Below are 27,737 nucleotides of genomic sequence, written 5' to 3' on the forward strand. Positions count from 1 at the left end.
GTTGTTTTCTATGGGCACAGTTTGCCTAAAATACATACACACAATCATGGCCTTTCGGCCATACAATTTGCTTATGCCCATGTGATATTGTGATTTATAATAAGAATATTATAGAGGGCTGGGGATTTAGCTCAGTGGTTCTGCCGCCTGCTTCGCAAGTGCAAGGTCCCAAGTTCGATCCCCAGTACTCCCCCGGAAAAATATTATCAATACATATGATTTTTGTCCCTGGCTTCTGGAATGGATCTCCTACAACTCCTGTAATCTGATCAATATGGGTGATGGGAGAATCTTTCATTGTAACATTTAGTCTTTAGGGCTGGGGTGTAATTCAGCAGTAGAACTTGCCTGGTATATGGAATCCCCTGGCTTTGACCCCCAGGATTGAAAATAAAAGAAAGAGAAAAGAAGTCGAGTGTGGTGGCACACATCTGTAATTCCAACTACTTGGGAGGCTGAGGCAGGAGGATACCAAGTTCGAGGCCAAGCTGAGCAATACAGTGAGACCCTATCTTAAAATTTTAAAAATTTATGAAGGGCTGGGGATACAGCTCAGTGGTAGAGCACTTGCCTAACACGCATGAGGCCCTGGGTTCCATCCACAGTCACACACACCTGAAAAGTAAGAGTTGGTCTCTAACCTCTGTCAGTTGGTCTCGACAGAGCTCCTAATCCTGGTCCTTTGGAATTTCCTGGGAGATGGTAGCCTCTTTTGCTCTAATGAGATGATTCTCGGTGAATTCCTGGATGGTGGATTCTGGATGTCACCAGAAAGACCAAGCCCTGGTTAGAAGCTGGAACTTTCAGTCCCACCTCCCTTCTGCTGGAAGGGGGGCAGCAGGCCAAGCCTGCAGGACGAAGCCACCACGCAAATCCCTGAATGGCACAGGGTTCAGGGAGCTTCCGGGTTAGACCCAGTGCGGGGTTAGGGGTGCACCCACTAGCGCAGGAACAAAAGATCCTGCGCCCCACACCCTCCAGACCTTGTCCTGTGTCTTTTTCACAAGAATAACAGTGCTCCCCGAGGTGTGTAGGCCACACATGCAAATGACTGGACCTGGTAAAGAGTCCCGGGGAGCTGATTAGTCAGAAGGTCAGAGTCTTAAATCAAATTTTCAGTTTGGACCGAGTTCTTGCGCTCTAGGCCCAACAGAACCAACCCAAAATGCAATCACTCGTGCTGAAGTTCCACACCACCAAGACCAAACTCAGTCATTCATTGAATTTTCAAGGAAAGAGAGAGAGATTATAGTCAAATCGCTGAACAAGACAGTTTCAGCCGGCAAAGTCAGACTTTTCAGATAGCAAAGTCGCCTCTGCTTTAACCTTTTCAAGCCAAGTACCTTTGGAATGATCAACCAGCTTCTTGTTCCATTTCTTCACTGGCTCATCAGAACAGTCAGTTCTAGTTTACAGAATGAGGGGCTATCGATTGCAGAATCACCTGGATGCAGTGCCGCACACCTGCAATCCCAGCACTCTGGGAGGCTGAGGCAGGAGGACGTTGGAGCCCAGCTTGGGCAACTTAGTGACTTAGTGAAAGCCCTGTCTCAAAATAAGAGATACAGGGGTTGGGGACGTGGCTGTAGTTCAGTGTAAAGGCCCTGGGTTCAAACTCCAGTCCTTCCCCCAAAGCCAAACCCTAACAGTATCCGTGCTGAATTAAACATTGACATTTTCGATGAAAATAGCATTGGGATTCCTGATTTGTCCTGGGGCTCCATTCTGGCCCAGCTCTACACGGACTGGGAATCCAGGTGTTCTCTCAGCCTGGGAAGGGCAGTTCTCAGGACAAACAAACCATCTTCTTGGAGACCACCCCTAGCTCCTCTCATTTCCACTGTTTTGCCTCTGACTGCACTTTTATAATTCAAGTCTCTGCTGAGGGAGAAATTTCCATCGCTACTTTGGAAAAGTCACCCTCTCTTCCTTCTCCTCTCTCTCTCTCTTTCTCTCTCTTTTTGTGATACTGGGGATTGAACCTAGGGCCTTCATTTTTTATTTTCAGATGGGGTCTCCCTAAGTCATTAAGTTGCCCAAGATGGGCTCAAACTTGTGAGCCTCCTGACTCAGCTTCCCAGGTACTGGAGTTACAGGCATGGGCCACTACACCCAGCACTATTTTGCATTTAATGTGAGTGCTAAACAACATCAAAGGTTAGGAATGGTAACTATGAGCTCCTGGTTCTTTTTCTGAATTATAGAAATGGGACTTTCTTTTTTTTTTTTTTCTTTTAAGTAATACTCAAACTGAAATACTACAGGCAACAGAATTTGTTCTAGCATTTATAGAAATATGGGAATATCATTTCTTCCCCTATGAATTCCTTCACAGAAAAGACACTGCCTGATAATTCCAGCAGCTGGGGTTTATCTCTGGGTACATCGGACCTTAGCAATATAATGTAATCATGTCTTGTCACCTCATCCTGGGAAATCTTGGCAAAAACATTCATCAAGTGACTCACTGAACTTTGAAGAAGATGTTTATGCCTCCACCTGACACTGTCTCGTGGGGAGAGGACTTTCCCTGGGAAAACATGACTATAAGCCCCACTTTTGACAGCCATCTCCACTGGTGCCTCTTCCTCTTTCCAGTGCAGAAGGAATCTAGCCAAACAACAAGAATACCCACGATGATAAACACACAGGAAGCACTACTTACGCGCATGTGCATCAGACCCCCCCCAAAGGCCATGACCTTCAAATGTCTTAGCAACTGAATCTTCAAGCCACCTCACAGAGTTCCCATTTTATGATGATTACACAGAAGCCCAGACAGGTTAACTAATTCTGTTCAGCCAAGATCCCGCGGCTAAAAAGAAGGGGAATGAGTGTCAGACCCCTGCCTCTTTGCCTTCAGACCCTGATCATGGCCTTCAACAGTATCACTGTTGTCAGGGGAAGAAGAGAAAGACAAGTAGGTGAAGGAAGTCAAGGCAGCACTTATTCAAAGCATTCTTCTCAGCTCTGCTATCCCGTGTTCAGCCTCTTTGTATGGAAAAAGAAACCACGGCCAGACAGGTACCGTTGCTCCCAGAGCCTCCCAGTCAGGACCTGGGAAAGCTGGGATTCCCATTTCAGCCAACAACTCCGGCCTCCCACCGCTGTCTTTCCTCTAACAAATATTTACTGCCCATCTATTGTTTCTGCATCCAGCAAAAAGCGACAGGACAGCCCCTGCCTCTGTTCTCCTCCACGACACGTTCCCAAGCGTTCCCCAGTATTTGTGACTCCCAGCTCCATCGCTCTTACCTGCCCTCAGTCCTGTAGAAATGTCCAGATGGACTCCCTTTACCCTCCAGTAAAAGCCAGGGAGACACACAGCAGCGCGCCCCCATAAATCTCATTTGTCCAGTCTCTGCCGGGGTCCCCCATAAACACCGCACCTTGGTGGCTTGGTCCTGTGCTACACAGGTTGCTGCCAGGGATGTTTACCCAGAGTTCTTATTTCATCCTGGTTGTCACTCCCCAGGCTCTCACCTGTTCACATGCAGGTCTGTCTCGCACCAAGGCTCCTGCACACCGGGTTTGGAAAGATAAAACCTGACCCGGCCTCCAGCGAGTGCATTTCTTCCCGAACCTGCCTGTGCCTTTCAATCAATGTTCTCTCTGCAGCAGCGCAGTAAAAAGTGCAAAGTTCCTTTTAGAGGTTATTTCATTTCTCAGACACCATAAGGAAGTAAGTACATAGGTTTTTCCTCCTGAGGAAGACACAGTCTAGAATAATTAATCCTGTAAGCCCTTTTCTGGGAAGGGCTGGCCTAGCAGACACCCCCGCACTGTCCAGGAATGTCCTGAGTATGGCATTAGATGTGCAATTCGACTCCACAATTATGATTATGCGGTAAGTGGCATTTCCTTTGCAGAGATAAAGCACAGGCAGCGTGAAGCCAGCCCACGTTCCAAGCCAGGCCGGCTGGGATTCACATGCTGACTCTAGCATTTTAATTCTTCAACCTCCCTGAGCCTGTTTCCGCCTCTGATCTGCAAAATGGGAGGACTGAACTCTACCTGTCTGAGTGTTGGTGAGGTGACATCCGCTGTCGTTTTGAGAAAGAAAGTACTACCCTAGTGCTCAAATCATTTCCAGCCACCTGGGATCCAGTTTCCAGGGGGAAACCCCACCTGTTGGGATGCCAGGGTTTTCTGTGTAGATAATCCAGGGCTGGGTAAGATTTCTATATATATATTTTTTCAATTGCCAGAACAAGTTCCTTTTTCCCATGGCATCTGAATCTTTGTGGGGCTCATTTAAAGAAAATGAGCTGGAGCAGGCTGGGCTGGGGAGGGCTCCCTCGCCCTGCTCATGCTGCACGGTCCCTCGCTGTGCACTGCACTGGAAAACCGGACACAAAGTAGCAAAGGGAGGCTTCCGTGGAGGTGTAGCTGCAGCCCGCTGTGGGGGATCGGGCAGGGGCCCCGGGTCTCCCCACAGGGTTCACGTTGACTACAGTCTGTTATCCTGCAAGGGGGACCCTCCGGAAGATTATCCAAAGTCTAGGAAAACTATAATTCCATTTTTGTTTTGAGCGTATCCTCAAGGAAATGATTTTTTTTTTTTTTTTCCTCTTTGGTACCGGGGATTGAACTTCGGTCCTTGCGCTTGCGCAGCAGGCGACGAAACCACTGAGCTAAATCCCCAGCCAAGGAAATGATTTTCAACTGGAAGGTTCACTGCTTTTTTTCCGGGGACCGTATGCATGAATCAGACCCCCTTAACCTTCCTGCTTCTTGATTCTTTTCAAGATATGCTCTATGGATTTTTTTTCCTAATACATTTATAAGCTACCTAATGATAAACTAAAACTGAAATGCTGGTCGAAGGATTATGCCACATAGCTGGTGAGGAATTTTGAACCGCAGGAACCTCCTACTGATCATTTCTTTCATTTCTAATTTACCTCTTTTGACTATGCATAGCTAAATGTGTACAAGACTAGAACTTATAGCCCTTTTTTGTTTGTTTTGTTTTCTTTTTTTTGTGGTACTGGGGGTTGAACCCAAGCCCCTCAAACTGAGCCTCACCCCAAGCCCTTTTTATTTTTTGTTTTGAGACAGGGTCTTGCTAAGCTTCCCAGGCTAGGCTTGAACACTCCAAAACAGCCCTTCCCAGACCTACTTCAAAAAGCAGCAAGAACGACAGGATAAGTGTGTTCAAAGCCAGGGTAGGAATGTGAGGGGGCTGAATGGCTGTCTTTTACTGTAATACATTTTTAATTTTAAAATATTTTTATCACATCTCATGCACGAAACTCTAAACAGCGATGACCAACAGGTGATGGGGTAGCAGAGTTTTTCACCCATGCAAGTACATGTATAAATAAACGCTAAGAATAAACTGTGTATGTATGATGTTTGCGATTGGATAAAATAGTAGGAAAGGTAAATGGAGAAGCTCTGTGTCCGAGGTCACTGGACGCATGAGCAAGAGTGGGAGCTTTCTGAAAGCTACCTGTGCTGGGGCCCCAGACATAGAAGCAGGGACCCCACATAGTGGCTGGTAAGGACACCGGGGTGCAGAACGGGGGCCACAAATTAGGACGGTCAAGGAAGTAGAAACAATTGGACAGAGGTAAGAGAAGAAAGGACAGCTCTGTGTTCCTGGGCAGTTATTAGTTTCCCTGACCTGCCTCAGTTTCCTCAGCTGTAACATGGAGATAATTATATTAAAAATGACCATTTATCATTACACTGTTCCTTTCACTATGTATGTGTTGATGGTATTGAATCTTCATAGCAGCCCTGTGAGTTAGAGGACGCTATTAACAATCACACCAGTTTACAGATGAGGCATGTGAAGAACAGAGAGGTCAAGCAACTTGGCCCAAGGTCACACAGCTAGAAAGTGACCAAAGCAGGATTTGAACCCAGGCAATCCGACTCTGGAGCCCAAGTGCTAGAGATCCTGAACCTCGGGGCTCGGCACTATGCCTGGCACGCAGAACAGATGTTAATGAGGATGGTTATATTAAAAGGCGAGGCTCCCTCCCCAGCCCGGCAGCATGGCGCCCTTCCCATTCTGTGCCAGCTTTGCTGTCCCCAGAAACTGCCCGGGCAGAGGTAAAGGCAGCACTCACCCTACCAAGAAGCTGGCAGCTGGGGAGGCCTGGAAGAGACAGGCGGCGCAGGGAGGCCTGGGGGAGGCGCCCTACTTAACCCTCCCTGAAGGGCTTCCCCGCAGGGCTGCAGCCCCAGAGCCTTTCAATTGCTGTGGGCCAATGACTTGCGGCGTCTGAGCTGCAGTCTCCTGATGGATGAAGTGGGACAAGAGACCCGCGTGTAGCGGATTATCCCACGGGAAATAACCTGTAACCTTTAGGAAGCGCTGCCCGCGTCCCCTGCACACGGAAAGCTCAGTGCCAACCCTAAGAGGGAGGGAGGTCCTATTCAACTCCTCTTTGCAGAGCTGAAAACTGGAGGCTAGAGAGGGAAGCTTGCTCAGAGGTGCACAGCAAATAAAGTAATTCCAAAGCCTGCTCTGGCTCACCTCGCCTGGCTCATAAAAAACTTACCGGGTCGGCAAGGTCGAGGTCCAATAAGCGCCGGGTTAATAATGCTTGCAGCTGTTCTTCCTGCAGCTAGGAGCCGGCTTCCCGCCGAGGCCGGCCCTGCACGACCTTCCGGAGCCTCCCTAAGGCGCCGGACCTGGCCACTACCTCCTCCGCAGCCCCTCGGCCCTGAGCCCTTCTAGGCGGAAGAGCCCGCGTCCCGCAGGTGGCGCGCTGGCTCCGAGCCGATCCCGCCCACCGCCTCCCCTCCTCGCCTGGCCAGAGCGGCCACAGGCCAGACGCGCTGCGCGCCCAAAACGCTGCACCAGCCACACCAAAAGAGAACCAAAGAGAAATAGCTTATGATTATCACTAGTCTAAACCTCAGAGTGCATGACGGTGCAGGCCTGCAATCCCAGCCCTCTCAGAGGCTGAGGCAGGAGGATTGCAAACTCCAGCCCAGCCTGGGCATTTAGGGCTGAGGACGTGTGAAGGCTCTCAGTGTGAAGGCCCTGGGTTCAATTCTCAGTGTGGGCACGCGCGCGCGCACACACCCACACACACACACACACCCACAATTTGAAAGCGTCTATTACCTGCCTACTATCAAAAGAACAGAAAATAAGTGGAGGCGGGTACACTGTGCACTGCCTTAGGGATGTAAAAGTGGGGTGACCACTGTGGAAAACAGGGAGGTGCTTGGAAAAATTAAAAATAGAACCCCGATACAAACCACTATCCTGCTCCTGGGTATACACCCCCAAATTCAAAGCAGAATCTCAAAATGATATTTGCACACCCGTGTTCTTTGTGACGTTATTCACAGTGACCAAGAGTTGTAAGCAGCCCAATGCCCACTCACAGACACACAAAAGAAAATGTGGTTTGCTCTTGCAGTGGCATAGGATGCAGTCTTTAAAAGGCAGGAAAGATTTCAGTTGCTGGGACAGATGATCCTCAAGGACACCACAGGATTGAAATAACCCAGGCACGAAAGGGCAGGTAAGGTATGATTCTACTCATACAAAGTACTAAAGCAGTCACAATTCACAGAAAGATGCAAGAGGGCACACGAATGTAATCCCACCTACTGGGGAGGCTGAGGCAGGAGGATCACAAATTCAAGGCCAGTCTGGGCAACCTAGTGAGACTCTGTCTCAAGATAAAAATAAAACCATGGAAAGAGAAAATGAAAAGATGACTGGAGGCTGGGACTGGTGACACACAACTATAATCCCAGCACTCGGGAGGCTGAGGCAGGAGGATTGCCATGAGTTTGAGCCCAGCCTGGCCTACGCAGTGAGTTCAAGGCCAGCCTGAGTTATAGAGCCAGACCCTCTCTCAAAAAACAAAGCAAAACAAAAAACGAAAGATGTCTGCCAAAAGCTTAGGGGAGGGAAGGAGAGAGGTGAATGTTGACCATCCAGATACAGAATTCTAGACATTTGCTGCATAACAATGTGAATATGCTTCCCATTGCTCACCTGTACCCTTAAAAATGATTGAACAGTGAATGTAATGTTTTACAGCAATTTAAAAAAGTACGCAGTGACAGGGCTGAGATGTAGCTCCATGGTACAGCATGAGGCCCTGGGTTCCAACCCTTACATGAAAAAAATAGTACACAAATATAAATGTAATCGTAATTTTTGTAGCCAAGGAGGAATATGTGGTGCCATAGGAATTTATCATAGAGAGGATTTTCTGGATTTCAGAGAAGTGTTCTCCAAGGCAACAAGGCTTCAGCAAACATCCGTGGGGAGGAAAGTGGTCATGCAAAGGCCCTGGGGCAGCAGGTCACATGGCAAGTCTGAATTCATTCTATAGAATACACTTTTCTCCCTAGCTGAACTTTCCTGTTTTGTGAGTGGAACTGATAAAATGATGACAATAGCAGTCACGATATACTGTAAAGTATATTCAAGCAGTGAATTACTTCATTAACACAGTGGTGAAGTACAGTCTGAAGCCAGACTACTCAGGTTCCTATTCCAGTGCTAGGTCCTTCGTTGCTTCATAATCTTGGGTAAATCGATCTCTGTGCCTCCGTTTCTTTATCTGAACAATGGAGACAACACTAGGCCCTCTCTACTGGGTGTGGTGAGGCTCTAATGAGTCCCGCATACAGTACCTGCCATGCCACCAGGCCTACAAAAGCACTTGCTCAATAAAATCAGATCTAATCACAAACTAATAACTGTAGTGCCACTGTCCATGCTGCGATGTATTGCAGAAAGGCCCCAGCTTCCTCCCAGCCCTGCAGGCAAGCGGACCCTTTGCAGTGTGACCCTATCGCTGAAATCTGTTGTTCACTTACGAACAGGTCCGTCCCAAACCTGAGCAGATGTCTCCCTAGGGTCGGTCCCTCCTCTCCCCATCCGGAGGGGTCAGCACCAAACTTCCCTGCAGCTGCCCACTCAGAAGTTGTAGAGAAATCCTTGCTCGCTCTATTTTTACTCCTCACTCTTGCTATGGAAGAAAATCCCAGCTGGGCACGGTGAGGCAACCCTGTACTTCCAGCACCCTGGAAGGCTGAGGCAGGACCACAAGTTTGAGCCCCGCCTGTAAGCAGGTACGTCCTATTCATTCAAGCACTTTTTGAGTGGCCCCTGGCTCGGCCCAAATTTCTTCGTGGAACCTGCCGGAGAAAGACCAGAAAGGGTGATGCAGAGTGTATTAAAGGTGGCGACTCCAGGTCTCGAAGCGGATTTGACTCAGCGCTTTAGGGGAAAAGAGTAGATGTGAAAAATCCATAGCAACCAGAGGGCGGGCTCCCTGGGGGCTGAGCAGAGCTGTGGCCAGGCCCCAGAGCCCTGATTATAACCAAGACAAAGTTTATCCTGCCATCTCCCCGAGGACGCTGTGTAGGAACCGCAGAGAAGAGACGCTCCCGGGGAAAACACCCGCCGCGGCTCCGCCGGGACAGACCCTGCCCCGCGGGCCGCAACCCGCGCTGCTGCTCCCTCGCGCCCCCTGGTGGCCACCTCCGCAACCTCTCCAGAGGTAACGGCGAATCGGCGCTCGCCTAGACTGAGAAGGAGCTGCAGCCCTTGGGAGGCCGAGGCAGGATATTTTCTATTTTTATTACTGTGACATTGGAAACAAGCACAAGTTAGACGGTCTACATGTCTGTAAAGTTTGAAGAAGCATTATTATGTTCATAAATCCACAGACCCCTTAAAATGGTTTTAAAAGGCAAAATCCAACTGAAGACTGCAGACTGCAGGTGACTTTGAAGGACATCCTAGACTGAAGATGGAAAGATTCTTATTACCTCAAAAGCAATGACGGTGTCATACTGTGAAACTCCAGTCCTGTGGCCCAGCAGTAACAAAAGCTAACATCGTTAAGCACATGCTATGCACAGCACAGTGGTCTGGAATTCATTCCATATGTTACTGTCTGTATGTTTTTTGTGTGGTCCTGGGGAGTGAACACGGCGCCTTTGTACTGAGCCGCACCCTCAGATCTTTGTTTTTTTTAATTTTGAGGGTCTTGCTAAGTTGCCCAGGCTGAACTTGAACTTGCTGTCCTCCTGCCTCAGCCTCCCAGAGTGCTGAGATTACAGGCAGGCACCCCCATGCCTGGTTTATAGTCGTATCTTGAATCCCCACAGCAGCCCTTTGAGCTAGGTGCTCTAGGCAGCCAGCCCTCAAAATAGCCCTTAAGCATTCCTGGTCCCTGGGATTCATCTTCTGTGTATTTCTCTCCTCCCTGGAGAGGACAGACCTGGGTAACTGATAGGATTGTGTAGAAATAATGGTACTGTGTTTCCCTCTTGGCTGAAGTTTCATTTACGCATGGTCAATTATGTTCCAAAAATATTAAAGGGAAAATTTCAGAAGCAAACTGTTCTGAGTTAGCATAAGAAAATCTTCTGCCACCCTGCCGTTCCTGCTAAGGGTGTGAATCACCCCTCTGTGCACCATATCCATGCCTGCTGGTCGCTCGGTGGCATCCTGGGTCCCAGGGCTTGTGCCCAAGTAACCTTCCCTTTACCTAACAAGGCCCCAAGGCACAAGAATGGCAATACTGCAGATTTTTATTATAGTGCATTTTATAATTGTTCTAGTCCATGAGCTGCTGTTAACCTCTCATCACGCTTAATTTATAAATTAAACTTTATCCCAGGTATGTGTGTATCAATATGTGTGTAGGGTTTGGCACTAACCATGATCAGGCATGCTCCGGGGTTCTGGAAATGTGTCCCTGTGGATAAGGGGGACTCTGGCATGTGACTTCCAAGGCTGGCTCCTGAGAGACTCTGCCACAGTGTGTTTTTCTTTTTCCCACTTTGGAAGAACCCAGTCTCTGTGATGCAAAGACACCAGAGCAGCAGCGTGGCCAGGGAGCCGTAAGCAGACCGCCCAGTTACCCTGCAGGCAACTTCTCCTCCCACAGGAACTGGGAGAGATAATAACTCTGTATTTGTTGTTTCTGGATGCTACATTTTGGATATATGTAGCCCAAGCTGGCCTTGAATTCACTATGTAGTCCAGGCTGGCCTTGAACTCACAGCAGTCCTCCTACCTCAGCCTCCTTGGGGCTGGGATTATAAACATGCACCACCACACCTGGCCATTGAGGTATTTTTGTACCTGCCTGTAACATATTTTGATCATATCCATCCTCCTCTTGCCCTCCCTTACACTCTCTCCCCTTCCCCTTAGTCCCCTCCTCTTGTCTAATAAATAGTCTCCTTTCCACTTTTCTTTTTAGATTTCATGTATTAGAGAAAACATGGATAGTTTTCTGACTTACTTCACTTAGCATGATGATCTCCAGTTCCATCCATTTTCCTGGAGGTGACATAGTTCCATTCTTCTTTATGACTGAATAATACTCCGTTGTGTATACCTCACATTTTCTTTATCCATTCATCTGCTGATGGGCACCCAGGCGGTTCCATACCTTGGCCATGGTGAATTGTTAGATCCGCTTCTCCTAAAGTTCCTACCGCCTTTCACTAGCACCAAGCTGGGAACCAAATCTTCAACACATGAGCCAATGGAGGCCATTCCAGATCCAATCATAGCATTAGGAAAACTGAGGCACAGCTCGACAGCCCTTCTGTCACCAACAGTCAGTGGTGGGGCCAGGGTCACAGCCCGAGTAGCCCTTTCAGAGGGGGTGCAGCGATGCTCAATGCCAACTGGGTGTGGTAGGGGCCTGAGGGTGACAAACCTTTCCTCCTATCCATTTTCTATCAGCTCCTCCAGGGCCCCAAATTCCCCCTCGGTGGATTTCTAGCTTTGTTGCTGAAGAGTAGCTTATGACCAGTATGTGACTGGGTCATGTGCTAGTTAATTGGCTCTGAGCGCTGGAAACAGGCTCAGTGTGAGGCTCCCTGGTAGGGTCCCGGCTGCTGTGGTCTGCAGGTGCGCTGCCCTCTTGCTCTTCAGTGAGGGAGCAAGGGCCCTGCTCTTTGTGCAAGAAGGAAAATACATTTTAAGGTTACATTCTATCCAACCAGCGAGGAATGCACTTAAATATTTAAATCCCACCTCTAGTCCCATATGGTGGCATGTGCCTGGAATCCCAGTACTCTGGAGGCTGAGGCAGGAGGCTCATGAGTTTGAGCCCAGTCCGGGCAATTCAGCAACTTAGTAAGTCTCTGTCTCAAAACAGTTGCCCAGGCTGGGCTAGGATTTTTGATCTTCAAGTGGCACCACACTCAGCCTCTCTATAGTGTTTCATTTTTGTCTGGTTTTGGTTTGGCTTTGGCTTTGGCTTTTTGAGACAGGGTCTTGCTATGTAGTTCAGGCTGACCTTGAGCTCCCTATGTAACCCAGGCTGGCCTCGAACTCGAAACAATCCCTCTGCTTCACCCTCCCAGAGTGCTAGGATAACAAGTGTGCACCACCACACCTGGCTGCTCTATACTGTGACATTTTAAGTAAATATTTTTAGTCCTTCCCCAATCTTTCATGTTGAAAAATTTCAAACCAACAGAAAATTTCAAAGATATTCAGATTCACTTCTCTCTACTTCTCTGTGAACCATAGGAGAATTAATCATAGCCTTTTTGAAACTTCATCCCTATATTAGTGTCCTGGGAGTTTCTGGTTTTTATGAGTTACCTAGTCTGTGGTCTTCTCTTTTGGCAACAGAAAACAAAGACAGTGGGGGTCTCACTCCAGGTTACCCCCTGAGTACCTGCTTCCCTTGTTCTAGCCCCAGTCCTGTGTTGCAGGCTCTTCCCTTCCCCCTCCTCCATCCCTCAGGTAACATCAGGTCACCCAGGCTGCCTGCAGCCAGGATCCCTTTAGGACAGTTTAGCCAGCACTGCCCGCCTCCTTTCCCACCTGTTTCATCTTAGTAGCTTTCTGCTCCTTGGCTGTAAATTCCCACTTATCCATGCCATGTTAGGGATGGAACCAATCCTCCCCACCCCTGTGTGCAAAATCCCACTGCCACAGCCCAACACGGACCATGACAAGTTAGTCTGGACATCATGCTGCCACTATGACTCTTAAAGATATCTGAAAGTCACCCGTGGAACCCGAGGTGAGGATTCACCAAATGAGAATGACCTCACCAGGCATAAAGTGAACCCCTGGAGAAGGTGTGTGCTGAGTTCATCAGAGGTGCACAGGAAAAGACTCCGAGTGAAAGGATACAGTCACACGCCTACTAAGACCCGGAGAAACCGTGTAAGGAAAACACCCTGTAGTGAAGGCTCTAAGACATGGGATCATTTCCAGATGAGAACCCACAAGTGACTCCTTGACTTGCACCGTCTTTCTGAGGTCAAATAGATGATGTCAATCGGTATTAAGCCAGAATCAGCCCCTTACTTCCTTGGTCCTCAATTCTTTGTGCCTTTGATGAAAGAATTCAGTCCCGACACATAGGCGGTGCAGAAGTACAGTAGAATTGATTGAAAAGTAAATATAAAGTTACAGCTCTAAGCAAGAAGCCTGGCAGTATGGCAAAGCACCTGTGCCAAGTGCGAGTTTGGAAACATTCTTACACACCCAAGAGTTACTTCCGGAGTTCAGGACTAGGATAATTATGAAGTTTATCATTTCAATTAGAAGTTACTTTGGAAGAAGGCACTTTGCAAGATGTCTTCCTGTCCTCCTCTCCAAGGCAGGAGAGTCTTAAAGAACATTTCCTATTCTTGCCGTGTCCTGGAAATAGACAGCCAGGTGTCAGAATGAATGTGCACAGTGGATGACCGTAAGATGCCACTGTGCTCTGGGGGATGGCTTTCAGTCTGAGACTTAAAACATGATTTTCAGCTGGGGATTTAGCTCAGTGGTTCTCCCGCCTGTCTCATCGGTGCAAGGTCCCAAGTTCGATCCCTGGTACCACAAAAAAAAAAAAAGATTTTCAATGCATTATGCTTCGAAGTCTTTGTTTACTTAGCTAGCAACACGTACTATTTTGGACGCCCCCTTTGTCCCTCCAGCCCGCTAATGTCTAATCACTGGCCCAAGAGAAGTAGAGGTTGAAGTCGCCATTGCAGATGGCTAAGGCAACTGTTTAATAAATTGATTACCATTTGTTTTTAAAAATTAACATTTAATGAGGCAGTTTCCCAGGGCTCTACAGCTTTCTGATGTCTGCACACAGAGCCGGGAGATTGATTTCCCATCCTTATTGCAGAAAGGGCTGCTGGGCCTTTGAGTGCTGACTTCAGGCTTCTGGGCTGTGAGCAGCCCTGGGGAGGACTCTTGGTCCTGTTAGGATCAGCTCCTGGCAGGCAGGGAGTTAAGTGAGATCCTCCCCAGAGCTGGCAGATGGGGAGGGGAGGGAGGCTCTGTGCTTTCCAGGGGGAGGGTGGGAGGTCCATGGCTGGCGGCATCCATGTGGGGAACAGGGGGTCCTGAGCCAGGGAGATGTGTTTCAGATGGCTCGGTGCTGTCTCTGAGGGCCCTGGGAAGGGACACACCCACGCAGAAGTGTGAGGGGCCGGAATGCAGGGGAAAGGAGAGATGGGCTAACAAAAGAAAAACATGCCAACGTTAGTTAATCCAACATTTACATGCACAGCAGCATCTAGAATGAAGGCCTACAGACCCAGGGTGAATGCTCCATTTCTATGCTCCGATTCAGTGAAGACTGACAGCTGTGGAAAAGTAAGATTAGACTAAGCGTGAGCTGGGACTGGGAGCGTAGCTCAGGGTGGAGTGCACCAGGCCCGGCACTGAAAAGATGTGGAGTGGGTAGTAGTGGCTCATTGGCAATGAACAGGATTACATCCCTTAATAGTCACGCTGAGGGTTAAAACCATTGAAAAAGGAACTCCAGGTAAAGATGTCCTGCTCTTGGTGGGCCTTTGTACGATGGCAAGAAACTGAACCTTTGGTGTCAGGTCCATTCATTCCTCCCAGAGTCCTGACCCATTTTCTCTAAAAGATATGTATGGGCCTCCTTGTCACCTTCTTAAGTAAAGACAAAAGCCTTCTGCAGCTAGAGGAGATCAACTCTGTGGAAACTGCAACTACAAACATAATTTTAAACTCAGCTTCAGGGAAATGGGTTCTCGTTTTTTGTGATCCATCCAGGGGAAGAGACATTCTACTTGCTATGGCTGCTTGAGTGGCAATGAAGGCAGGAGCCAGAAGGGCAGGAGAGGGGCAGAGAGAGCCGCTGCTGAGGCCTTCACTCTGCATACTCTAAGGGCACTGCAAATGGAGCTTTAAAGATTAGATTGTTTTTTCTTTTAGAGATAAGTGACTCCTCTAAACTTTCTCCTGCTGAGCACATAACAACCCCTTCCCAGCCCAAAGAAGTGACAGAACATGCAGATGCTGGCCCTTGGCTGTCAGGCCCATTTTCTTTCTTTAAGAAAGAGGGGGATGAGCCAAAGATGACCAGAACTCATTAAAGCAAGTGCGGAAATCTCATGTCTCTCCGTGCTCCCCTCTGCTCGGTCCCATACTATAAAAGACCCTTGCCCACCTGTCCATGGTGAGATGGTGACTTGAGGCAAATGGGCCCCTCCATCTCCTTGGAGCTAGGATTGAATAAATTCTTTCTCCTTTTTACCAAAATATATGACCTCAGATTCGGTCATCGGCAAGCAGATGAACAAGTGCATGAACCCGAGGGGCCAGCAACAGAACCATTGTCTGAGCCCCAACAACCATAAGCCACTAAAACAGCAGCTGAGCTCTCTGCAGAAAAAGAGAAAGAAAGAACTTGTGTGGACAGGTGTGGTGGCACACACTTGTGACCCTAGCACTGGGAGGATTGTGAGTTTGAAGACAGCCTCGCCTATGCCAGAAGTTCAAGGTTGGCCTGGACTGCATAAGAGAAGAACCTTAGTGAGCTTTGTGAGTGGCCTTTTGCTGGTGGCAGAGAGCGTCCCAAACTAGAAGTGGGGTGGGCTCCTCTGACCTCAGAGGCATTTGGCTTTGTCTGACTCACCTGGAAATTTGCTTCCCTTCAACCCCAAATGAAGAAGCATCATCTTTAAACAAGAAAAATTTAATCCAAGAAAAAGTGATTTCCTCCACATCACTCCATTATTTTTTCACACATTTGACACCTTTTCTCCGCCATAAAGTCTAGGCAGAGCTGGGCATGTTAGGACACATCTGCAATCCCAGTAATCTGGGAGGCTGAGGCAAGAGGATCATAAGTTCAAGCCCAGCCTGGGAAATTGAGCAATTTAGTAAGACACTGTCTAAAAAATATATACATCTACATGGCTGGAGGTGTAGCTCAGTGCAAAGGCCCTGGGTTCCATCCTCGGTGCTGAGAAAGAAAAACAGCTGGGTGTGGTGGTATCATAGGCAGCTAAATTAGATAGAAATTAATATACAATCAGAGAGGGACTGGGCTCTTGAGGAAATGAGTGAAGAAAGCCATCAGAACTGTGGCTGGAGGCGCATCTGAAGAAGACCAGGCCTAAAGATGAAGATGCAATGGCCAGGCCTACAAGACTCCCTGAGGGATAAACAGTAACTTGACATTATTCTGTCACTATCACCTGGCCCAGTAAAGTCCAGCTAGGCATCAGTCCCCCAGGTGGGTACCAGAGCACCTGGATGCATCCTTGCTCCAAAATGGCTTTGTTTTCTCCATGTACCCTTGCTACATGACTGGTTTCCCAGTTGGATCCATATTAGCTCAGCGCCTAGCTGTATTTGTAATCCTATAGGTTGGTTATAGTTTGGCCCATGTTGTAACCCATGTTTTGACTTATTATCCTGGACAAGGCCCTTGGCAACCCACCCGGGACCCCTCTTGTCTTTCAGGAGCTATGTCTCAAGAATAAATCTTTCCTACTTTAAACTCCATTGTCCCTTGGAATTCATTTTTTTATTTCAAGGGACATGAACTCAGCACATCTGACATTTAACAGGTTGGAAGTTATATTTCTGTATCGGTGGCACATGCCTGTAATCTTAGCACTCAGAAGGCTGGGGCAGGAAAATCACCATGAGTTCAATGCTAGCTTGGACTACACAGTGACTCCAAGGCCAGCTTGAGCTATGTAGTGATACTTTGTCTCAGAAAAAAAACAAACCAAACCAACAACCAAAAGCAAGCAAGCCCAGACAGGTGACTGTATAAGTGACCCAGACAATCTCTGCCTATGGAACTTTCATTGTGCTCGGCAGAGGGAACACAATAAACATAAAACCAAGTTGGTAGATTTTGATAAATGCCATGAGAAAAGGGTCCATATAGTGCAGCAGTAGAGGTCAGGGAGGGCCAGATAGTGGAGGCAGGTAGGGTATCCTGGAGGCCAACAGGAGGCCAGGAAGGATGTCAGGGGACACTTGAGGAGTAGCCAGGGAGTTTCTGGGAAGAGGGTGTTCCCTGCACATGTTCAACACCTGTCTGCACAGAGAATGTGGAAAATTAGGGTCTGGGGATGTAGCTCAGTGGCACCGCTGCCTGTCTTGCAAGTGCAAGGTCCTGAGTTCAATCCCCGGTACCAAAAAAAAATGTGGAAAATCAAACAATGCACTGGCAACTTGCTACAAGAAGGAGGGATAAAAGTATTTCATAACACCGTAACAGTGTTCATGGCTGAGGCCCCTGGGACAATAGATTAACAAGAGAAAAGTGTACAGACTTATTTAGTGCAAACTTGGCATTCTAACCGGCACTGCAAAATGGAATTCTCTTGCAGTGCAGCAATAAGCTCTATCCTTTCCTGTATTCCTTGACCATTGGTAAATCCTTTCTTCCACAGCTGGCGTTGGCCTCTCACAAGCGGCACTAGCATGGCATTTTGGTGGCCGGTGCAGGGCCCTGTCTTCTCACCTTTCTTGCCTGCTCTTCAATCAGGTCCTTGTGTGTGGCTGGCAGTCGGCTGTGGATCTGAAGGACTCTCACTGGGGCAAGTCTGCAGCAGGACCGAAGGCCTCCGGCTGAGACCGCAACAGCCCTCAGGGCACAAGCTAAGGAGCTTTGACCCTTATGAGAAGCCTTACTTCCGGTTTGCAAATGATTGACCCTGGCCAGGCTGCACTCCGGTGGGATCCAAAGGCAGTGGAAAAAGGAGAATAGCCCGCTACACTCCGTAAAGGTAAGGGGCCACTTTTCTTCTGAGAGGCAGCTCGTACTTTCAATGCATGCGCAGTTGTCAGTGGCAGCTCATCCAGGGGGAATGCTCGCATACTAGGAGACCTTGTCCCTAAAGTCCTTTCTCTCTGCTTAGCATTCATGGACCCATAAAAAGGACACCTTGCTAGACCTGTGAGTGCCTCAAGAGCCATTCATTGCTCCTCCAGGACGTAGACAAACCTTAGTGTCTCTCCCCGATACATATTTTTCACCTCAAGTTTGCTCCCATCACTTCCTCCTACCCCGAAGATCCTACTACATATTCCTGTGAGCCTCTTGGAGATCTCTGCTATCTCTTTAACTGCAAAGGAGGTGAAATTAAAGACTCACATGGGTGAGCTTGCTGACAGCATTACTGTTACTCGTATTTTAACCTTTTATGATATATTAGAAGCGCTCCCCTGCCATTACTGAGAAAATCCTGCTATTCACTTTCTAACTCTGAGACTTTTGACCAGGTTATGAGTTCATTGTAGACCCTTACTTTCAAGGGGATTTTTCAGATTACACGTGGGAGGAAGTTATCATCTATCTTGAGTGTGATACTGTCTATTGTGTATCTCACTTTTGTTCTGCAAGTCTCACCAACAGTCAGGGAATCCAACTTCCTTTTAGTATGGGCTGAGGAATATGCTGAAGCTGAACGACAAGGATCCTGCTGGATCTGTGGGCTGCTTCCCATCTCCAGCATCTCAGGGCTCCCTTGATGGATTCGCCCTCTCAAGGGGAGGACTGGAACCAATTACAACTGTACACTGATGAAGAATGGAGATCTTCAAGGATCTTAAATATGGCCCATCCTGCTAAGCTAACAAGCTGGCCCGTAGGCACCACATGACACAATACAGCCCATAATAAGACCTTTTCCTTTTTTTTTTTTTTTTTTGGTACCAGGGATCGAACTCAGGTCCTTGGTCCTGCAAGGCAGGTGGCGGAACCACTGAGCTAAATCCCCAGCCCTATTCTAAGGAAGGAATTGATGCTGCCCTGTGGCACTTGGCCCAACCATTATTGCAAAATCCCCCTCCTTCCCATTGATTCATGGAAATAACCACAGATATCAAGATGGGTCCCTCCGAATCTGGGACAGTTATATTTGGCTTAATTCAGCCACTGGCCATTCAGTCAGATGGCCCCTCTATGCTGGGAAGAATGAAAGCACTCTTCGTCTGATTGGTCACATTCTAACCCACAAAACAATTGGGTTGGATCCCTTGTAGACAATGTTCACATGTAATAGTTTTACAGGCAGAGGACGGGATTGCAACTGATTGACTTTTTTGCCCGGCATCCATTGGGCTGCAGCCAACGGTACCCATTGGCTTTGTGGAACAAATTGTGGCCACAGCTTCCTCCAGGATGGATAGGAGCATGGACCATACGGTTTCCCTGGATGCAGGGGTGATGGACTAAACACATCCCACAGCCTGCAAATCTCCCCATGCTTCAACATCATTGGACTAGGAGTGTTTTTCATTGGAATGACAGATTAGTGTCCATTTTTATTCCATCTCCAGCTAGAAGATGTAATCTTCCATATCGAGTCCTTAACCAATTAAACCCAGAAAGTTCTTAACGACACTGGATAGAGTATTTCCCTCCTAGGCACTGAGGTAAAACTAATGTGACAACCAGCACTCCAATATTAACTACACCCCAAGGAGGAATTTGTGCTATCATTAAGGTACCTGATAACTCAGGTGCCGTGTCTTCAGCCTCTGAAGATCTCCATCAGTGAGTTCAAGCTATGTCTGAGCCTACCCTTCCTTGAAGCAGCTTAATATGGAATTGGATTTCAGGCTCCTCATGGTAGAATTGGCTTCTGCAATCGGAACAATTATTATATTAATATTGTTATTTAGGCCTTCATCTTTAACTGCTTATCTCAGTTTGTGTCTTCCAGGTTGAGTCAATTTTCCTTCTGCTGAATGCCAACTATAGATCACAATTCCCGTTCTCACCTAGAAGTGATGGCTACCCACTTGAAGAAATAAGTAACCTAAACATACGGTCCTCTGTCACAAGTGGTGGTTCAGCAAAGCCAATACAGGGCCCTCTTCATCTGTTCTCAGCAGAAAGTAACTAGAGATTGATCGTGATGTCTTGAGTCAACTAATTGACTTCGCTGAATTGTCAGAGGGGAAATGTGTGGGAATCATGGCTATTTCTCCATTGTTTCTTTAAGAAGGCCACATGGCAGCTGAGCAATGAGTCTGTAGTAAGACATTCACTTTTGATCTCAAAGGCAGCAAGAACTACACACACACATCCTACATATTCTAATCACTTGATGCATTTTAGAGAATATGCTTTCTGCCCTGTTTCTATATAATACCAACAGCCCTCCTTTGACACAAAGATATAATTTTCTGACACCCTTTACCAATAGGCCCCATATACATTTGCTAACTCTACTCAGAAGGACTATTTTTTTTTGTTTTTTTCTTTTAACGATACCAAGAACGGTAACCCTTATCAAAAGAAGATGTGACTCAGTCTTCAAACAACATTTGGCTGTTGCCAAAATTGAGATGAATGGACAATAAAATTGTCAGAACCTGGTAAAAGCACTCCTGAGATAATGTCCCTACATTCCTTTGGGGAGTGTTCTTTCCTTTTTTTATTTATCAGAGCATATTTGGGGTCCATAATGTTTGCATTCCTCCTGGGGAGTTGGTAGTGTACCTACTGCTTCTTGATTCCTTTCTTCGTGTCCTTTCCCACCTCTCCCCCTCCACCCATCTCCTGATCCCCTGCCTTCTTTTGATTTTGTAGTTTGCAGTACTGAATGTTTATGTTCCTGGTGTGGAGTTGGTATACACACATAACTCATCTTGATTCCTTTTATCATCCCCTCTCCCTCCACTCCCTCCCCTCTCCCTCCACTTCTTGATCCCTTTCCTCTTTGAGAAAAATCTATCTCTGTACTTCCTGTTATATATCTTTTGTCTTGATTTTTACTTATACTTTGAGTTTCTCACATAAGAGAAACCATGTGATATTTAAACTTGCGTATGTGATTTATTTCACTTAACATTATGGTCTTAAGGTGCATGTTTTCCTACAAATGCATCAAGTTTGTCTTTCCTATGGCAGAGTAGTGCTCTGTTGTGTGTAAATACCACATTTTCTTTTTTTTTAATTAAATTCTTTTATTGGTACATTGTAGGTATACAACGCAATTACATTTCTCATTGGGAATTGTACCTTTACATAATGCACCTTGGTTCTTATTTTTTCCCCATTCCTAGCCCTCCCTTCACACCCTCCACCCTTCCCTATTTACAAAGACTTTATTTCCATTTTTTCCATTTCTCAGTATTTTTCCTTTCCCTTCTTTCCTTTCCCCTGCCCCTCCCACTACCCCTACCCCTTTGGACCTTTTCTTCCTATTTTACATTATCGATTATTCATTCTAATCATTGGTACATTTTAGGTATACAATATAATGACATTCATCATTGGAGATTTGCACCTTTACATGGTCTCTCTTGGTTCTTATTTTTCACCCTTGCCCAGCCCTCCCTTCAACCCCTCCATTCCTCCCTATTTACAAAGATTTTGTTCCTATTCTTCCATTTTCTCATATTAATCCCATTCCCTTCTATCCTTTCCTCTAGCCCTCCCACTTCCTTCCCCTTTGCCCCTTTTCTTCCTATTTCACATTACCTATTATACATTTAGTCCTTATTTACACTTTCAGTTTCTCACACCAGAGAAACTATGCGGAATTTATTCATGTGTGTCCTATTTATTTCACTTAAGAGTATTGCCTCAATGAATACCACATTTTCTTTATCCATTTATTGTTGATGGACATATAGGCTGCTTTCATGATTTAGCTGTCATGAATTGTGGTGCTATAAACATAGATGTGCATGTATCTTTGTGATATGAAGTCTTTAACTCTTTTGGAAAGATACCCAAAAGAAGGAGAATAGAAGGGGGGTAACTGGGTAAAGTGGAATTTCTAGTTTCAGTTTTTTGAGGGATCTTCATACTGATCTCCTAGTGGTTGTACCAATTTACATTCCCACCAACAGTGTAGAAACTGCCTCAACCTCAGCATTTGTTATTACTCGAATTCTTCATGATAGTCATTCCTTCTGGTGTAAAATGGAATCTCAGAGTCCTTTTAATTTGCATCTCTCTAGTGGTCAACTATATTGACACTTGTTCAAGTATTTATTGGCCATTTGTACTTCTGTAAAGTGTCTATTCATTTCACTTAGCCATTTTTTGATTGAGACTTTTATTTTGGTGTGTCTAATTTATTTGAATTCTTTACATAGTCTAGATATTTGTCCTCTGGCTGAAGAATAGCTGGAAAATTTTTTCCTATTGTGTAGGTTATCTTTTTACTCTGTTGGTGGTTTTTTTTGCTGTACAGAAGATTTTTAATTTGATAGGACCCCATTTGTTGATTCTCAATACTATTTCCTCTGCAACAAGGGTTTTGTTCAGAAAGTCCTTGCCTACGCCTATGACATGAAGAGTTTTACCTATTTTATCTTTCAACAGGTTAAGCGTTTCTGTTTGACCATTTAGTCCTTTCATTTTGATTTTAGTTTAGTACATGGGGAGAAATATAGGTGTAGATTCAAATTTCTGCATATGGAAAGCCAGTTTTCCCAATTTATTAAAGAAGCTGTCTTTCTTCCAGTGTTTGTTTTTGGCCCCTTTGTCAGAGATCAAATAGTTGAATTGCTTGGGGTTGTTTCTATATTCTTTATTCTGTTCCACTGATCCTTATGTCTGTTTTGTGCTGATAGCATGCTGTTTTTATCATTGTAGCTTTGTAATGTAATTCTAAGTTTGGGATTGTGATGCCTCCTGCTTTGTTCTTTTTACTGAGAATTGCTTTTGCTATTCTGGGTAAGATATATTCCATATAAATCTTAGGATTGTTTTCTCCAGTTCTCTTAAGAATGTTGTTGGTATTTTGATTGGGATTCCATTAAATTTGTATATCAATTTTGGGAGTATGGCCATTCTGATTATATCAGATTTGCCTATCCAGGAATGGGATATTTTACCATTTTCTGATGTCCTCTCAATTCCTTCTTCAGAGTACTGTAGTTTTCATTGTAGAGGTCTTTAATTTCCTTAGTTAGGTTAGTTCCTATTTATCTATTTTTTTTGGGGGGGTGCTATTATGAATGATATTTTTTTCTAATTTCTTTCTCAGTGGGTTCATTATTACTGTACATGGATGCTATTGACTTTAGTGTGTTGATTTTGTATCCTGCTACATTACTGAATTTGGTTTTTAATTATGGGAGTCTTTTGGTTTTGGGTCTTCTATGTGGAGAATCATTTGCAAATAATGATAGTTTAACTTCTGCCTTTCCTATACATATCCCTTTCTTTTCTTTTTCTTGCCTAATTGTTCTTGCTAATGTATTGAGTACTACATTCAACAAGAGTGGTGAATATGGACATCCTTATTTTGTTCCTGATTTTAGAGGGAAAGCTTTCACCTTTTCCCCATTCAATGTGATGTTGGCAGTAGGTGTATTATAAATGGCTTTTATCAGATTGAGATAAGGTCTTTCTATACCTAGTTTCTTTAGTGGCTTTATCATGAAAGGATGTTGGATTTTGTCAAAGGCTTTTTCTGCATCTATTGAGATTATCATGTGATTTTTGTCCTTCTGCTTACTTAATGTATTACATTTATTGACTTGCGTATTGAACCATCCTTGAATCCTGGGATGATATTTGGTTATCTTTTTGATGATTTGTTGCATTCTGTTTGCCAGTATCTGGTTGAGGATTTGGGCATCTGTATTTATTAAAGATATTCTCTATAGCTGTCTTTTTTGGTTCTCTAGGTTTTGAAATTAGGATAATAGTAGCTTCCAGGAATGTCTTTGGGAGTGCTCCTTCCCTTTCAGTTTGATTAAAGAGCTTGAGGTATATTGGTGCTAGAGCTTCCCTGAAGGGTTTTTTGTTTGTTTGTTTTTTGTTTTTAAGAATTCAGCAGTGAATCCATCTGGATCTGGGTTTTTCTTAGGTTTTTTGTTACTGCTTAGATTTCATTGCCTGTTATTGGATTATTTTGGGTTTTAAAATCTTCTTGATTTAGTTTTGGCAATTCATATGTGTCTAGGAATCTATTCATTTCTTCTGAATTCTCCAGTTTATTGGTATACAAGTTTGCAAAGTAGTTGTTAATAATCTTTTTTATTATTTCTGGTTTTGTTGTTCTCTGAGAGAGGGTCTCCCTATGTAGCTTACCCTGGCCTTAAACTCACTATGTAGCCCATGCTGGCCTCGAACTCACAGCAATCCTCCTGCTTCAGCCTCCTAAGTGCTGAGATTACAAGTGTGTACTACCACGCCTGGCAATAATCTTTCTGATTTTGGCAGTGTCCATTGGGATATCACCTTTTTCATTTCTAATTGCATTTATTTTCTCTCATTTTTTGGGGGGTAAGATTGGCTAAGGGTTGTTCCATTTTGTTTATTCTTTTGAAGAACCAACTCTGATTCATTAATTCTTTGTAAATTCTTTTGGTCTCAATTTCATTGATTTCTGCCCTTATCTCTATAATTTCCTTCCTTGTAGTGGCTTTGGGTTTGGATTTATCTTGTTTTTCTAGGATCTTGAGGTCCATTGTTGGGTTATTTATTTGGGCTTGCTCTGTTTTTGTATAAACACGCCCTCCAAAGTGAGACATTTTCTGACTGACATCCCCGGGGAAATCTACCTCGGCACTGAGGGATGAGGGTGGAGTTGGTTAACTGGCAATGCCTTCAGAAAGAAAAAAAAGCACATCCAAAGACAATAGTGGAAAGTTGTGAACATCACAGAGTAGCGGGGGACCACCCTCCCCAAATAAGTCGAGCTTCAGAGTTGTGAAAGAAGGTTCTTCTGCCCGATTGCCTAAAAGCAAAAGCCTCTTCCAGCAGGTGTAATGATTAGACATCATCTGACTTCAGCTTCTTTTGTATGTGACTTCACGACCCTTAGTGATACTTTTTCAGCTCAAGCATCCAGCTTTCTCTTATGTTTCAGCTACTTGTGATGGAATGTGCAGGCCAGTCCAACATGAGCCAGCCAGCCAGATGATGCAGCACCTCCAGGCCCTCAAGATTGAAGGCTAGAATAAAGCCAGAGGGAAACTGTAGCTGGCACTGCAAGAGGGACCTTGGAAAGTTAGACATTTTTTCTTCTTTCTTGGCTCGGGTCCTTGTAACAGATTTCACCCACGTGCAGGTCTGCCTGGGTCTTGGATGATGGCCTGGGAAACAGGAGCGCTCTGTGTGGGAAGGGACCTATCAGCTCATTGCTACAGAGTAACCTTGTTTCACCCTTCAATTGAAAAGCCAGTACCATTCATGGTCATCGTTTGAATTCCCCCTCAAAGGCCCAAAATACCCCTGGGGAGAGTATCATACCAGGTCCAGAATCACTGCTGTAAGTCACTTATTTTTCAGATGGGAAAACTGTGAACTTGGTGGATGAAATGGTTTGTCTATGACCACCCAGCCAGCTCCTAGTAGGGTAAGGTTATTATTACCACTTATAGTCATGACAAAACTTAATATTCAGCATCTTTGTGTTTACCTATTGAGAGTCTGGCCCAAGAGGAAATACCTGTATAGAGTACAGGTATCCTATACTATGTTTCAAATTAATATACTCCATTTCTCAGTTATGAACACAGATTTCTAGAAAAGTTAGAAAATGCAGAAAAGCAATAAAAAAGGGCTACTGTTGTAACGTAGAGGTAACTGCTCATGTCTGGGTGGTGGTGTTCTCATTTATATACAAACATGCACAGGCATATGCACACATTTTTACTAAAATTGGATTATATCCTTTATATTTTTCAGATTTCTTTTTTGTTAAACACACCGTGAACAATTTTTCATGTCATTATGTGAATCCTTGGACAATATTAAGAGTTGCCCAGTGTTCCATGAAATGGATGCTCCATAATTTTTTCAACTGACTTTTTATAGTGGGGCAGTCTTCTTCTGCTTATTTAAAGTTTTAGATTTTAAACAGTGCCGAGAAGAATATTACCAGGCTCCCAAGGGCAATCTTTGGTGTCAGGCTTCTTGGGATCAAATCTCAGCTCTATCACTTGCGAGTTGTATGATCTGGGGGAGGACATTTGAACTCAGGCTTATCTTCCTCACCTGTAAGACGAGAGCATGTTGGTCCCTACCTCGTTGGATTACTGTAAGGACTAAGAAAGTTAATCCACTTAAACAGCACAGAATACGTCAAGACTCCTGAAAATGCTCCACCACCATCATCGCCAGCATCATTTTAACTTTTTGTGGTAGTACTGGGGATCAAACAGAAGGATGCTCTACCAGTGAGTTACATCTCCAGTCCTATTTACTTATTTATGAGACAGGATCTCACTAAATTGCCCAGGCAGGATGTAGATTTACAGTCTTCCTGCTTCAGCCTCCCTCAGTTCTGGGATCACAGGCATGCATGCACTGCCATGCCTGGGTTATCATCCTCCTTTTAATTCCTTTTCTTGTTTTTTTTTTGGTACTGGGGATCGAACTCTGGACCTTGTGCTTTTGAGGCAGGCACCGGAACCACTGAGCTAAATCCCCAGCCCCTCCTTTCAATTCTTTTACTTCATAGACAGACATTATATTTTTCTGAAGATAAATTCCTAAAAATAAGATTAGCCTAATAATATTCGAGGACATCCAGTTGGTGTCAGGATGGTTAGAAAATTGGTTGCTGTGTGTATTAGTCAGTTTTCTGTTGCTGTAACAAATACCTGAGAACTTATAAGGAGGAAAGATTAAAGGTGAGCATGGTGGTGTACATCAGTAACTCCAGCTATGTGGGAAGCTGAGGCAGGAGAATTACAAGTTCCCAGTCCAGTCTGGGCAACTTTTTCTTTAATTGATTTTACTGGTACCTTTTAGATATATATAATGATCACATTCACCATAGGGAATCTGTATCTGTACATAATATATCTTGATTCCTCTTTTTCCTCCAATCCCCTCCCTCCTTATTTACAAATGCTTTGCTTCCATTTTTTCCTTCTATTCTCTTTTTAATCATGGCTAGTTGGAGTTCTATATGCCTCACTTCTCTGTATGTCCAATTCTCTACCTCTGTCTGGGAAGTTTTCCACTATTACTTCTGTGAACAGTTTTTTCATGTCAATTGTGCTTTCTCCTGTTTTTTCATGGACTCCTATCAGTCTTATGTTATTCTTCTTTGTATCGTCTAGCAGTTGTTGGATTGATTTCTCGTGATCCCTTACTATTTTTAAGAAATCTCTATTTTCATGGTCTCTAACCATGATTCTGTCCTCTATATCTGATATTCTATCTTCAGATTCCCTTAATCGGCTGTGGATACTTTCAGTGGAGTTTTTGATCTCCTGAATATCTGTTTGAATCTGTTTCATGGATTCCATTTCTTTCTTATGCTGGGTATTCATGGCTTCCAGCATGTTTCTGAGCTCATGTATTTTTTTTTATCTGTTTCTGTTCTAGATCCTCTAATCATGTCTTTCATTCTGCTCACCATCTCTGTAGATATCTGGGAGATTATTTCTGCTGTGAATTTTTCTAGAGCCTCATTCATATGTTTTGTTACTTCCTGTGCTATCAGTTCAGGGTATCCAGGTGGTTGGTTATGGGACTTTTCCATCTCATTTCCCTCAGGATTTACCCTTGATGGGTTGGAAGTCTGAGTTTGTCCCTTGCTTAAATGTC

General features: G+C 45.2%; 1 protein-coding gene across 9 annotated transcripts in view; it reads right to left on the reverse strand.

Moving 5' to 3' along the window:
* Positions 1–6,689, reverse strand: part of Tmc5 (transmembrane channel like 5) — a 71,726-nt gene extending 65,037 nt beyond the window's left edge. For 3 of the 9 annotated variants that reach the window (XM_021237265.2, XM_087208931.1, XM_087208936.1), the window contains exon 1: positions 3,484–3,662. The gene's annotated coding sequence lies outside the window, so the exon portion shown is untranslated. Of the gene's footprint in view, positions 1–1,343; positions 1,474–3,255; positions 3,663–6,515 lie in introns of those variants that run through there. The other 6 variants (XM_004855806.4, XM_087208938.1, XM_087208937.1 and 3 more) reach the window with 6 other exon arrangements.
* Between the last annotated feature and the right edge of the window lie 21,048 nt (positions 6,690–27,737).

Source organism: Heterocephalus glaber, unplaced genomic scaffold, assembly GCF_053883595.1.
Source record: "Heterocephalus glaber isolate CG9 unplaced genomic scaffold, H.glaber_assembly_v1.0 deba00000943, whole genome shotgun sequence".
NCBI classification, from domain to species: Eukaryota; Metazoa; Chordata; class Mammalia; order Rodentia; family Bathyergidae; genus Heterocephalus; species Heterocephalus glaber.